Source organism: Myotis lucifugus, unplaced genomic scaffold (genome assembly GCF_000147115.1).
Source record: "Myotis lucifugus unplaced genomic scaffold, Myoluc2.0 scaffold_209, whole genome shotgun sequence".
Lineage (NCBI taxonomy): Eukaryota > Metazoa > Chordata > Mammalia > Chiroptera > Vespertilionidae > Myotis > Myotis lucifugus.
Window position 1 is genome coordinate 1,753,106 of NW_005871257.1, and position 12,567 is coordinate 1,765,672.

Sequence of the window (12,567 nt, forward strand, 5' to 3'; positions counted from 1 at the left end):
GGGAACAAAAACTAATACTTGTAGCGAGGGGGTATCTGTCGTCTAGAGGCCATCTGCACCTCAACCAAAAGCTGCTGCGATACACCCCCTAAACAAATTGGATAGCACTTCCTGTTTCTGGATGGTAATCCACATCCCCAGCAGGCGCCTATGATACCAGGGAACAACTACAGAAAACAGCATCGGGCCCGCTTCAAGAGAAGCACCCTTTCTCGCCCCCGAGTGCACAAATCTTTGTTCACTGGGCCTCTAGTATATATATATATACGCTAAATTAATATGTAGAGAGACAAAAGTTAAAAAATGTACACATAGACACAAGAAAAAAACAACAAATGTTAGAATTAAATAAGAATAACTGGAATAAATGTGGAACTAGGACACTTGAGGGAAGGTTATATTAAAGAAAAAAATTCACCTGCACTACTTTAAACTAAATTAAATTAGTCTTTTTGTGTCACTCATTTTGTATCACATTTATGCATCCATCTTTTCATTTACTATTTCCTTTGGTTAAGTCTAATTCACCTTCACTTCTCAGAGGCAAAGCAGGTGACCCACGATGTTCTGTTTGAAAGCATGCCATATAATGCAATTTACAGAGATCCATGTCAGTAATTAGGAACCTGGTTTCATCTTGACTCTACTACTACCCAGTATTGACATTACTTTACTTCTCTCATTTTTAGTACATTCATGAACAGAATAAAGAACTTGGAGTATGTAGTTTCTATTAACCTTCTAGCTTTGTAAATTGTTGCATTTTTGTGATTTGCTCTGGCTTTCCTCTGAATGTTTTCTCTTTGTCCTCTATTGGCACAGGTAGAAGGAATCTAAGTAATGTTAATATTATGGTAAATATAGCATAATTGCAAAGAAAAATATAATGCACAAAATTATATGCTATACATGTGTATTCAGTGATAGTTGAATTTTCTATTTGGATTAGTATTGGTAATTATTTCTTATCTTTCTCAACCAAATATGGTGATATAAATCATTGTTAATTGATATGAAAGATGAATGATTTGAAAATGAGTCAGTGAAATTAAATGAAGTAGAGACAAGGAGGGTTCCAGATAAATTAAAAATGGGCAAAACAAGGAAAAACGAAGACTCTATAGCCATCGTGGATGTATTTTTCCTGCAGCTTCAAGCTCTTTCTGATTTTACAAATTAACGAAAACTGCTTCCTGGTAAAAGGGGTAATGGAGTGAAGCAAGAAACGTTTATAATACTGAATCTTTTTTTCCAGAGCGGATATCTGATTCAGTTAGGATGTGCTGCCTTGAAGTGACAGAATATCTGAAGAATTTTGGCTTAAATGAAAAACATTTTTATGTTGTCCTTTAACAGAATTCTAGAAGTGGGAAATATCACACAGGGGGCTTCAATGAGTGGTACAATGAGGCCTTTTCAATCATTTTGTTTTCATCTGGGGGTAATCTCCACATAAGAGAATGTGTTAGCCCTTTAAAATAATAGCAACATTTTAGTCTCTGTGCCTGAGTGCCTGAACTGAAAATAGGCATAAGAAATAAAGTCATAATAATAAAATATATATGTAGAGAATCATTAAAGGAAATGATCACTTTTAGGTTCTAATCTTAATAAGAATGTTAACGATAATAACATAAAAATATAAAACTCTAGAGCAGCGGTTCTCAAGCTGTGGGTTGAGACCCCTTTAGCGATCGAATGACCCTTTCACAGGGTTCGCCTAAGACCATCCTGCATATCAGATATTTACATTATGATTCATAACAGTAGCAACATTACAGTTATGAAGTAGCAACGAAAATAATTTTATGGTTGGGTCACAACATGAGGAACTATATTTAAAGGGCCAGAAGGTTGAGAACCACTGCTCTAGAGGCTATTCTAATAATTACATATTTTATCTTATCAAGCCATCGTAATAAGCCTATGAGGTAGGTACCATTATCAATCCAATTTTATAACCAAGGAAACAGACATGGAGAAGTTCAGTTACCTGCCTAAAGTCATAATACTCACAAACAACAAACATAGTGCTAGAGCCAAGGTAGCCCTTGATTTTTACATCATGTTGATTCTTTCTTCCTGTGGATTTCAGTCTTTTTTGGTGTCCAAACACCATGACTCTCTCATGCTCTCTCTGCTTCTTTTTAATACATACATTGCTTTTGTCCTCTCATGTTTTGAATATTCATGAGCCAGAATTTAGTTCTTAAATCTTATCCTATTCTCACCTCGCAGCTAGTTTACTTGTTGATGCTGAGATACAGCAATGTGTTCCAAGGAACAACGATCTTTTGTAGGTTAAGGTATTCCTACCACATAGTATTCTATGGCAGCTGGAGAAGCCTCTTGCCAATGGCATCATGTCTTAAATGAGACTGAGTTCTGTAGTCACCACAGAAGGACTTCAGAGTTCTCATGCTGTTGGCACTGAGCCTATTTGGGACCATGCAGTAGCTCTGTTCTGTGTGCTACTGAGCAGAATCTGAAATAACTCAAACCCTCTGGAGCTTCACCTGAGAAACTTACAAAGACCTGATAGAGAAAGTTCTTCCCTTGAATGGAGCACGCTGCTGAGCATCCTGATGGCAAGCTGTTTTCAAAGATGGGGGAAACTTCTTCTATGACAAAAATTATTTTCCAAAAAAGCATAAAACTATACAAAAGGTCACCTTAAACATACTGCCTTTAACATACAGGACTATAGAAGATTTAAGCTGTCCCTAAATGTTTTCTTTTGATGAATGTGGTCATAATGTGCACCAGATCTCTATCTAATAACCAAGATAAGGAGTATTCATTCTTTGATTTAGTAGCCCTGCCACTACCTCTATCCACCAGCACAGAGTCTCCAATTTCTCTTTTACAAGAGAGTAGGGAAGAGGGGCCTGTATCTAGAGATAATAGATCATGAAGGAATAGTCCTATTCCAAAGAAAGATCAATAATCTCTTAGGATATAAGTAATGCAGTCTTTCTTTGATGCATAATAGCAATGTGTTTTTAAAATACAAATAGGATACTTTCAGTATGAAAAAGGGAAGTTTTATATATGTTTATACCTATGTATAACAGATATTTTGTGTGTTTGTGTGTGGGTGTTGGATGTGAGAATAATTAAATATATTTGCTTATAAACATACTAGAGGCCCGGTGCACAAAATTTGTGCACTCGGGAGGGGTCCCTCAGCCCGGCCTGTGCCCTCTCGCAATCTGGGACCCCTCAGGGGATGACCACCTGCTGGCTTAGACCCAATTCCCCGGGGGGGTGGGCCTAAGCTGGCAGTCAGACATTCCTCTGGCAGCTTGGGAGCCCTTGGAGAATGTCTACTTGCCAGCGGGGAGCAGACCTAAGCTGCAGTTGGACATCCTTAGCGCTGCTGAGGATGAGGAGAGGCTCCCACCACCACTGCTGTACTGGCAGCCATCAGCCTGGCTTGTGGCTGAGCAGAGCTCCCCCTGTGGGAGCACACTGACCACCGGGGGGCAGCTCCTGCATTGAGTGTCTTCCCCCTGGTGGTCAGTGTGTGTCATAGTGACCAGTCATTCCCACTTGTTCTGCTGTTAGGGTCAGTTTGCATATTACCCTTTTATTATATAAGATAGAGGCCTGGTGCACGGGTGGGGGCCGGCTGGTTTGCCCTGAAGGGTGTCCCAGATCAGGGAGGGGGTCCTACTGGAGTGCCTGGCCAGCCTGGGTGAGGGGGTGAGGGCCGTTTTCAGACTGGCCATACCCCCTTCAGGGTGGGGGTCCCCGCTGGAGTGCTTGGCCAGCCTGGATGCAGGGCTGAGGGCCATTTTCATGCTGGCCACACCCTTTCAGGGAGGGGGTCCTGCTGGGGTGCCTGATCAGCCTGGATGAGTGGCTGATAGCTGTTTTCAGGCTGGCCAAGCCCCCCAGCAGGGACCCTCACCCATGAGGGTGTGGCCAGCCTGGGTGAGGGCCTGATGGCTGTTTGCAGGCTGGCCACGGCCCCCAGCCACCCAAGCTCCCAGTGGAGGCTGGCTGGAAGCAGTTATCTGGGATTTATTTATCTTCTATAATTGAAACTTTGTTGCCTTAAGCAGAGGCCACAGCCAGCCAGAGCAGGTGGGAAGCTTGGCTTCCTCCATCGCCGAGGCAACCAAGCCTCTTGCTTGCTCCAGCTCTGTGACTGCTGGCCGCCATCTTGGTTGGGTTAATTTGCATATAGTTGCTCTGATTGGCTGGCAGGCGTGGCTTGGGCATAGTGGAGGTGCGGTTAATTTTCATGTTTCTCTTTTATTAGGTTAGATATGTACTTAGTAATCACCTACATTTTTGAGACATATTGCACACTAGTAAACATTTTTGAAGATATTAATCCAAGGATAAAGTCCTAATATAAGAAAAATGCTTAATTACTTGTTACTTCCACCCTTTCTGTTATAGAGGTTGCTGCATAAATACAATATAGTTCATTGTGCTAGGCCACAGAAACATGGCTCTTATTTTTATTACTAAGTATGCCCAGCACGCTGGTCAGCTTCTCAGATAATTATATTGGCATCATAATTGTAAACCACGAGCAAATATTAGGAACTTAATTTCTTCATTGTGCCTTGCTAATTGCAAAATAATCAGTTGAAGGGTTTTATGATTTACATAAAGAAAGTCTGTTATCTTTATGGTTTCCTGTACTATAGACAAAATCATACAATAATCTTAAGATACAAGAGGAAATACAAAGTGAAAAAAAGACGTATTTGGATAAGTACTAGAATAGTATTAAACATGTCCAGGCAGCTTTTCACATAGAGACAATTCAGAGAAGAATGCAGAAGGGTTTTGAAATATTTGGAAAAACTGCTAAAGTGAGGTAGGAATTAGAGATACATTTAAAAGAAGAAATGGAGATTGACTTGGAAATGGATCAAGGATTTACTTTTATTATTGTGATTTAAAGGACTTTTCAAGCATTGCTTCTTCTATGATTTGATAAAATTACCAAAAGAACAAAACATTGGTACTTAGCAAATCCTATTAATCTACTAAAGAAATTCATTTTAATTCAACTATCAGCTTGTATATAAGTTTTAAGTTGTTTTTAGTTAGTACTCAGCAACCTAGCCAATAATCCAAAATAGTTATAGTGGATTATATATTTTTATAGTAAATGAAGGACAGAGGATCACATGTATGAAAAATGATGTAAACCCTTTTACAATTTTTTCTCAATTGAAAATCAAGGCAACAAGGGTATTTATATGCCTAGGATGTCTATCTCAGGCACATAGATGCAAACACTGGCAATAAGAAGTTGGTCAGAACACAATGAAAATTCTAAAGACTATGGACAAGTCACCAACAATATTACAAATAGAAAGTGTAAAATGTGGAAGGGAAAGCATGAAATCCTGCATGATACATAATTATAATAATTAAAATGGAAGAAACTCCAAAAAACTCTTTTTGGGGGCGTGGTGATGAATTTGTTAATGAAGATTTCTTGTCTCTATTTAGGATTTTCCTTTATGTGAGTGGGGTGTTTCTGTATTAAATTTTTTTTTTGTAAGAAAGAGAAATTCATTTTTCCTTCAATGATTAAAGCAGGGGTCCTCAAACTTTTTAAACAGGGGGCCAGTTTACTGTCCCTCAGACCGTTGGAGGGCTGGAATATAGTTTAAAAAAAAAACTACGAACAAATTCCTATGCACACTGCACATAGCTTATTTTGAAGTAAAAAAAACAAAATGGGAACAAGTACAATATTTGGATTTGCATGTGGCTCGCGGGCCGTAGTTTGAGGACCCCTGGATTAGAGTTTCTAATTAGACTCTGGTACCTTATATCATTATTCAGTAAATCAATATTTATCAATCTCACATTATTCACCAGGTATTGTTAAGATACAATCATGAGCACATTATTAGAAAACAGTGTATATAGAGTGCTTGACAAGAGCTCTGAAGAAACTAAATAAGGAGATGTGATCGAGAGTGACATGAGGGGTCAAAAGAGGCCTCTTGCAAGAGTTAATCTCAACAATGTGACCTTTACAGGCCTACGAGAAGGAGCAAGTCAAGCAAAGGTTTGGTAAAACTCACCCTAATCAGAGAGGTGATTTCTCTTAGCAATTTTTATAGCAGGGCTCCTCGATCAAGGCCAGGACCATCTGTAGCGCTCCCTTTTGGTTACCACTACAGCTATTGAATCAAAATATATAGACATGGAAAGTATCTGCATTTTTCCAGAAGTTTTCAACAGAATTTTTACTTAATCTTAAGATCTAAAACAACCTGTTGGGCTCTTGCAGAAATTATGTTCTAAAAATACATTTCACATAAATTATAATATTTTAAAAATAAGTGCTACATAAGGAAACAGAATGTCAACAAATTGACTATATTTGTACACAATTGTATAATTGACTATAATTGTTCTATGGAAAGAGTTAGACTGTATTCAATACAAGATGATTTTGTTGCAAAGGTCAAAATTTGATGTGATTTCTTATGGACAATATAAATTTTATTCTGACAAAAAATCAATTGGGTCATTTTTGTTTTCTGGGTCTTGGGCTCCACATCTTTCTGAGTAAAAAATTGGATAAGTATTTAATGTGTCAACCACATTTTTTGTTATACGAGTAACACAATACCAAAACAATCAAACGTAGAATTTCACATTTTTAACTATTTATGCTGGAAGTAGCTTTTACCTGCTAGTGCCATGAATCATGTAAAATACTCATTGTCAGAGGCCAATTGTTTTGACTGCAAGGAGGATTGGTACATTTCTTCCCTGGGGAGTATAAAACAAAACCAGGTCAGATGAACTTCTTAAATGTCATATTTTCCTCTGTTGCCCAGCTTCCTGGGTATCACTGTCTTATATTTTTCTCTTTCTGCCCAGCCACAGGAACACAACACATAGAATACTATTTAAGGCTCATCTAAATAGATAGATGAATAGATAGATAGATACACAAGGTGTGAGAATGAATGAACATCAACCATAGAGTGAGGCCTCACTGGTGAGCTAGTGCAGGGTTTTCACCTCCTGTATTGTTGGGGTTCTGCCCCAGCAGGTCCAGGGGTTCCCAAAGGTGTGGATGGAGTCGGCGAAGAAAGAATGACATGGAGACAGCGTTCAGTTGATCAGCATAGCGAGGTTCTCCCCCCAGGTTCTCCAGGCAAATTCTGTCTTTATTGTCTTGTTACATCTGTATTTATACCAGTTGATTTTAATCCTATCAATTCTATTCCAAAGGTTAGGGCATTTCTTATCTCCATTCCAAGGTTACTCTATTGTTCTATTAAGCTACAAGGAAGTAACTGAAGGAGATTATCCTAAGTGAAGATTATGTAGCGTAAGGGTGATTGTTCATAGTTAAAGTGATTAATTACCCACCTGGCACTTAGTTAAGGTGTTTTATTCCCTCCCTAAGTCCAGGGAAAAATCCCTACCCTGGGAAACAACCTTTCTCGGAGAGGTGACCTTGGTTAAAACTCATAGCGCTAAGAAGGGGAGCAAACATATTAAGAACAGTATGCCATATACGCCAAGTCCCTTGAAACATATGCTGTGCAGATGTTTCTTCCCTGCAGCAACTGTGTCAAGCAGCAAGGATGGACCGGCTTCTGGCAGTGTATACTTTATGGTTAGTCTTGCAGCTACCATGATTCTGTCTTAGCTGTAGCCGGACAATGAACTCAGAAGGAAAGACCTCATCTTTTCTCCTTTGTGCTAGTTCTGGCTGACGTTATTTTGGCTTTGCTTTCAAAGTATCCCTTTCTTGGATTATGGCTCTTCAGCGATTTGGGAAAGAACATGGGAACAATCTGAGGAGATTATTAAATTCTACTTTAGAGGTTGGTCCCATGTCTCAGGAGAAATTGGAATACTTCTCAGAGTACATATAGGGATAAGTCAAAACAGAAGCTTTTTAGGCACTGAATATGAGTCTAGTATTTGCATGGGTTTCTGTTCTTTTATTATATTTTCCTTATGAAGAAACATCAATCAGCAATCACTCTTTGGAAAAATATATTTTTATTGATTTCAGAGAGGAAGAGATAGACACATCAATGATGAGAGAGAATCATTGATTAGCTGCCTCCTGCATATGCCACACTAGGAATTGAGTCCACTACCCAGGCATGTGCCCTGACTGGGAATCGAACCGTGACCTCCTGGTTCAGAGGTTGACGCTAAACAACTGAGCAACCCCGGCTGGGCAATCAGCAATAACTTGTTTATTACCTCTACCCTCTCTGTCATTTCTCAAAGAAAAAAATACTTTCTTATTGATGGTTTGAGATCCAGACATGGGCATGCATATTTAGTCCATTTCCTTTCTTCCTCTGTTATAGATGAATGTACAGAGTATACAGTTCTTGGTCATATAGTTAATTAAAAAGTCCCAGCCCTCTAGATATATCTGTCATAATCCATGGTTGCCTGTGGGATTTCAGTACCATGAATCTCATTGATGCCACATATTTATAAAACATCCTTTGATTCTGTGCTTTCCATAAGAAAACTTCTATTTGCATTTACTTTTATCTAAATCCTGAGTGGATCTCAATTGGTTCCAAAGTTGGTGGGGAATAAATTTGACATTTATTGGGCTGCTTCAAATCTAAGCTATAGAGTTTATATTTTAAAAAAGAGTTTTGGACTTGAAGTTGGACCTAAATGAATTTCAGTTGACCTGGCTCTGATCTGGGAGTAAATGCTCATTAGAATGAATTTACATGAAGGAAGGAGGGGTAATAACATTCAGAATCCTTGTTTGAAATGACTCAAATGAATCGGATTAAGGTGTGAAAAAATGAGTAAAAGAGAGTTTATTTTCATATTAACTACCATCGTCCATCAATTTCAATAAGTACAAGCTTTGACTTTTCCCCTGTATGCCATCTGCAATCTTCCTTGTTCTGAACCATGACAAAAAACCATGGCACCCCCACCACTTAATTTATTGGATTTGTCCAGAAATTTTCTTTTTTTCTGATTTAACATCTGGTGTCCAAAGAACTTTGTATCCCACTCATTTGAGAGGTTTTCACTGTACTTAATGCCACAGGTTGAATTGTCATTTGAGATAGGTAAAAATAAAGTGTTTCTACCTTGACTGCTTTGGGTACTGTGTTGGTGGCAACAGGGAACACCTCCAGCAGCTTTTCATCTGGCTTCTTTTTAGACTTACAGTATTTGTGTCCCTCATACAGACAGCTAATAGAGAGGATGATGTAGGTAAACCAACCACATCTGAAGAAATAATATTACAACAACTTAAATGGTACAATTTGCTCATTATTTCCACTCAGGGAAGAAGACATGGTATATTTTTCCAGTTATCTAGATGAGGAAGATACACCTGGAACTGTGAATCAGATATACTAGGTTTCAAATTTTGGCTTCATAACTTACTAGCAATGTGAATTTTAGTGAGTTACTCTATCTTTATTTATAAAATGTTTGAACAGTTAAATTAAATATAGGCATTAAAGCTGTTAGCACAGTGTAGCAATTAATAATAAATTATGAAATAGTAGCTATTTTAAATCCCACATTTTCTCTTGCTTTCAAGTTGAACACCAAGTCTCAATCATTTAAATATTTTAGAATTTCTGGGTTTTTGACTGTATTTATAAATATTCATGTAATTTAACTTTTAAACCCTGAGCCATATGTTTCCCTATGTAATGACAAAGATATGCCAACCCCATTCATCAAATGTGGTTAGGGAAGGCAGGAAGGGGAAATGGCACTGATAAATAATTCCAAGTAATTTCCGTGAACCACAGATGTTTAAGTCGAGCTGTATTAATAATTTCATAATTCACAATAGATTAATTTATTACAGTTTACTATCTCCAGCTGTTTTATAAATAGAGTGTTAAAATTTTATTAAAGATTATTTTTTATTCTCTGAGAATATGTCCAAAATTTTGCTGTCATATTAACCTATATTGCAGGTCCACAAAGGAATATTTTATGAAATCTATCTCTTCAATATACTAAGAAATTTCATATATCAAAAAATCAGGTGGCCTTTTAAGACATTTGTACAGCACTGTGATATGTTGAAGATACATTTTATATTTTCACTTTATCAATCTGTTTGTCCAGATGTTGGCCAAAAAGAAAGAATATGCTCCTGACAAACTTTTACTTTCTATAGAGACTTCTGTTGGATATACATATTTGTCAACAATCTATCCTCCCTTCCCCTTATATGGTCTTCTCTCACATTCTATAAATACAATTTTATTATTATCTTTGCAAAAATATTAAGAGAAGATTATTCAGAATGAATGCATAATCAAGTAAGTTCATTATTCATGTTTGACCCTGACTGTAAACAAATCTAAAAACCAGAAATGCTGTTAAACAACTGATTTTCTATTTTGTTTTAAGTGATTTGATCAAATTGATCTTGTTAATTTTATTGGAAGTTTCCATTGGATCTCTTCTTAGATGATATGTTATAATAGTCTCTTATCTTTCTCATAAATTTAAAAAATTATTTTTTAAATGGACAGTTTATTAATTCTATCTCTATACATTTCCTTTCTCTGGACTTACCTCTTAGTTATCCCTACTCTCCTCTTCATCTGTTACTGACTGAACTTTGTCTTCCTGAAATTTATATGAAGTCTTTATCCCCAATGTGACTGCATTTGAAGACAGAGCCTTTAGCTAATTAAGTTAAGTGAGGTCATGAGTTGGAACCCTAATACCATAGGATTTGTGTCCTTATGAGCAGGAAAGATAACAGATCTCTATCTCTCTGAGTTCACACAGAGAAGAGGCCTTCTGAGGACACAGCCATATGAGGCCATCTACAAACCAGGAAGGGAGGTCTCAGCAGAAACCAACTCTTGGCCCCTTGATCTTAGACGTCCAGCCTCCAAAACTTTGAGAAAATAAACATCTGTGATTTCAGCTCCCCAGTCTGTGGTATCTTGTGATAGCAGCCTGAGCAGACTAATACACTCTCCCAAACAAGCAATCTCCAGCCCCCTTTAAACCTCTGTGTAAGTGACACCCTGTCCAGAAGCCCTTTCTGTCCCACCCATTTCATTAGCACCACATTAGTAAACTAGATGCCTTTTTAAAAAAAAAAATATATATATATATATATTATTGATTTTTTACAGAGAGGAAGGGAGAGGGAAAGAGAGTTAGAAACATCGATGAGAGAGAAGCAGTGATCAGCTGCCTCCTGCACACCCCCTACTGGGGATGTGCCTGCAACCAAGGTACATGCCCTTGACTGGAATCGAACCTGGAACCCTTAAGTCCCCAGGCCGACGCTCTATCCAGTGAGCCAAACCAGCTAGGGCTAGATGCCTTTTTATATGCTCCTATCTCTCACATTGTTTTAGATTCTGTTGTCCCGAACTGAATTAGCAGCTTCTTACACTTGGAGACTGTTTCCTGCCAAGTCAATATTCTTAAGTCTTATTAAGAATGGTGAATGGTAGGATATCAGTAATACATGTTAAAGTACATTTTTCCAGACAAATCATAGTACAGGAAAGACTGGCTACCATAAACATGTTACATAATTTTTATGTAATTAATTTAATTTGAGTTAAAATTCCAAAATGTTATTTTATGTGATAAAATTGTGGTTTTATTCCCCTCAATGGAGTAAAATATCTGTCAATGAGTGTCAACAACTCGGATTTATTCAGCCTATAAAATAATTATTACCAACTCAATATAGCATTATAAAAATACTAGAGGCCCAATGCATGAAATTCGTGCAAGAGTAGGCCTTCCTTCCCCCGCCTGCCAGCACCGGCTTCCCTCCGGCACCCGGGGCCCGGGCTTCCCTCCTACAGACACTGGCAGACACCCGGGACGCGGGCTGGCTTCCCTCCTACCCCACCCAGCTTCATCAGGAAGGACGTCTGGTCTAATTAGCATATTACCCTTTTATTATTATAGATAATAAATTATAAAATGAAAAAAGTAGGGAATGGTTATGCTCATGCATTATTATTAAAAATGTTTACAGATTGAACCATATATGAATATTTAGAGAATAATAGTTATAAGATGGTGTTAACATGAGTGTTTTCTACATTTTTAAGATTTTCTGGAAGTTATTATATTTTTGTAATTAAAACATTAAGCTTATTTAAAAACACTAGGAAGCATATGAGTAACATAGACATAACTATTAAAGAGTCCCCTCTTGAAAGAGCCAAATAACGTGGCAGCTAAACACATAGACGTGGACAAACTGTATTTCTATCTCATTTTTATGACTTACCAGCTTGGTGACCTTGAAAAAAGTGATTTACATGCCTGAGGTTTCCTTTCCTTTTCTTTCAAATGGGAAATGATAGTAACAATAGTGTCCACTGAAGCACCTAGAAGAATGCTGGGATGTAATAACTGTTGCTTAAAAGCTAGCTAGTAAATTCCTATAGCACATAAGCTTTGTGAGGCTAGGGACTTGCTTAATTCACCAGTATAGATGAGCACCTGGTACTTGTTAATTTCACAATAAACATTTATTGACGAATAAATGAATCAAAGGGAGACTATAGTGTAGCTGATAGAAAAACTTCATAAAAAGCCTAA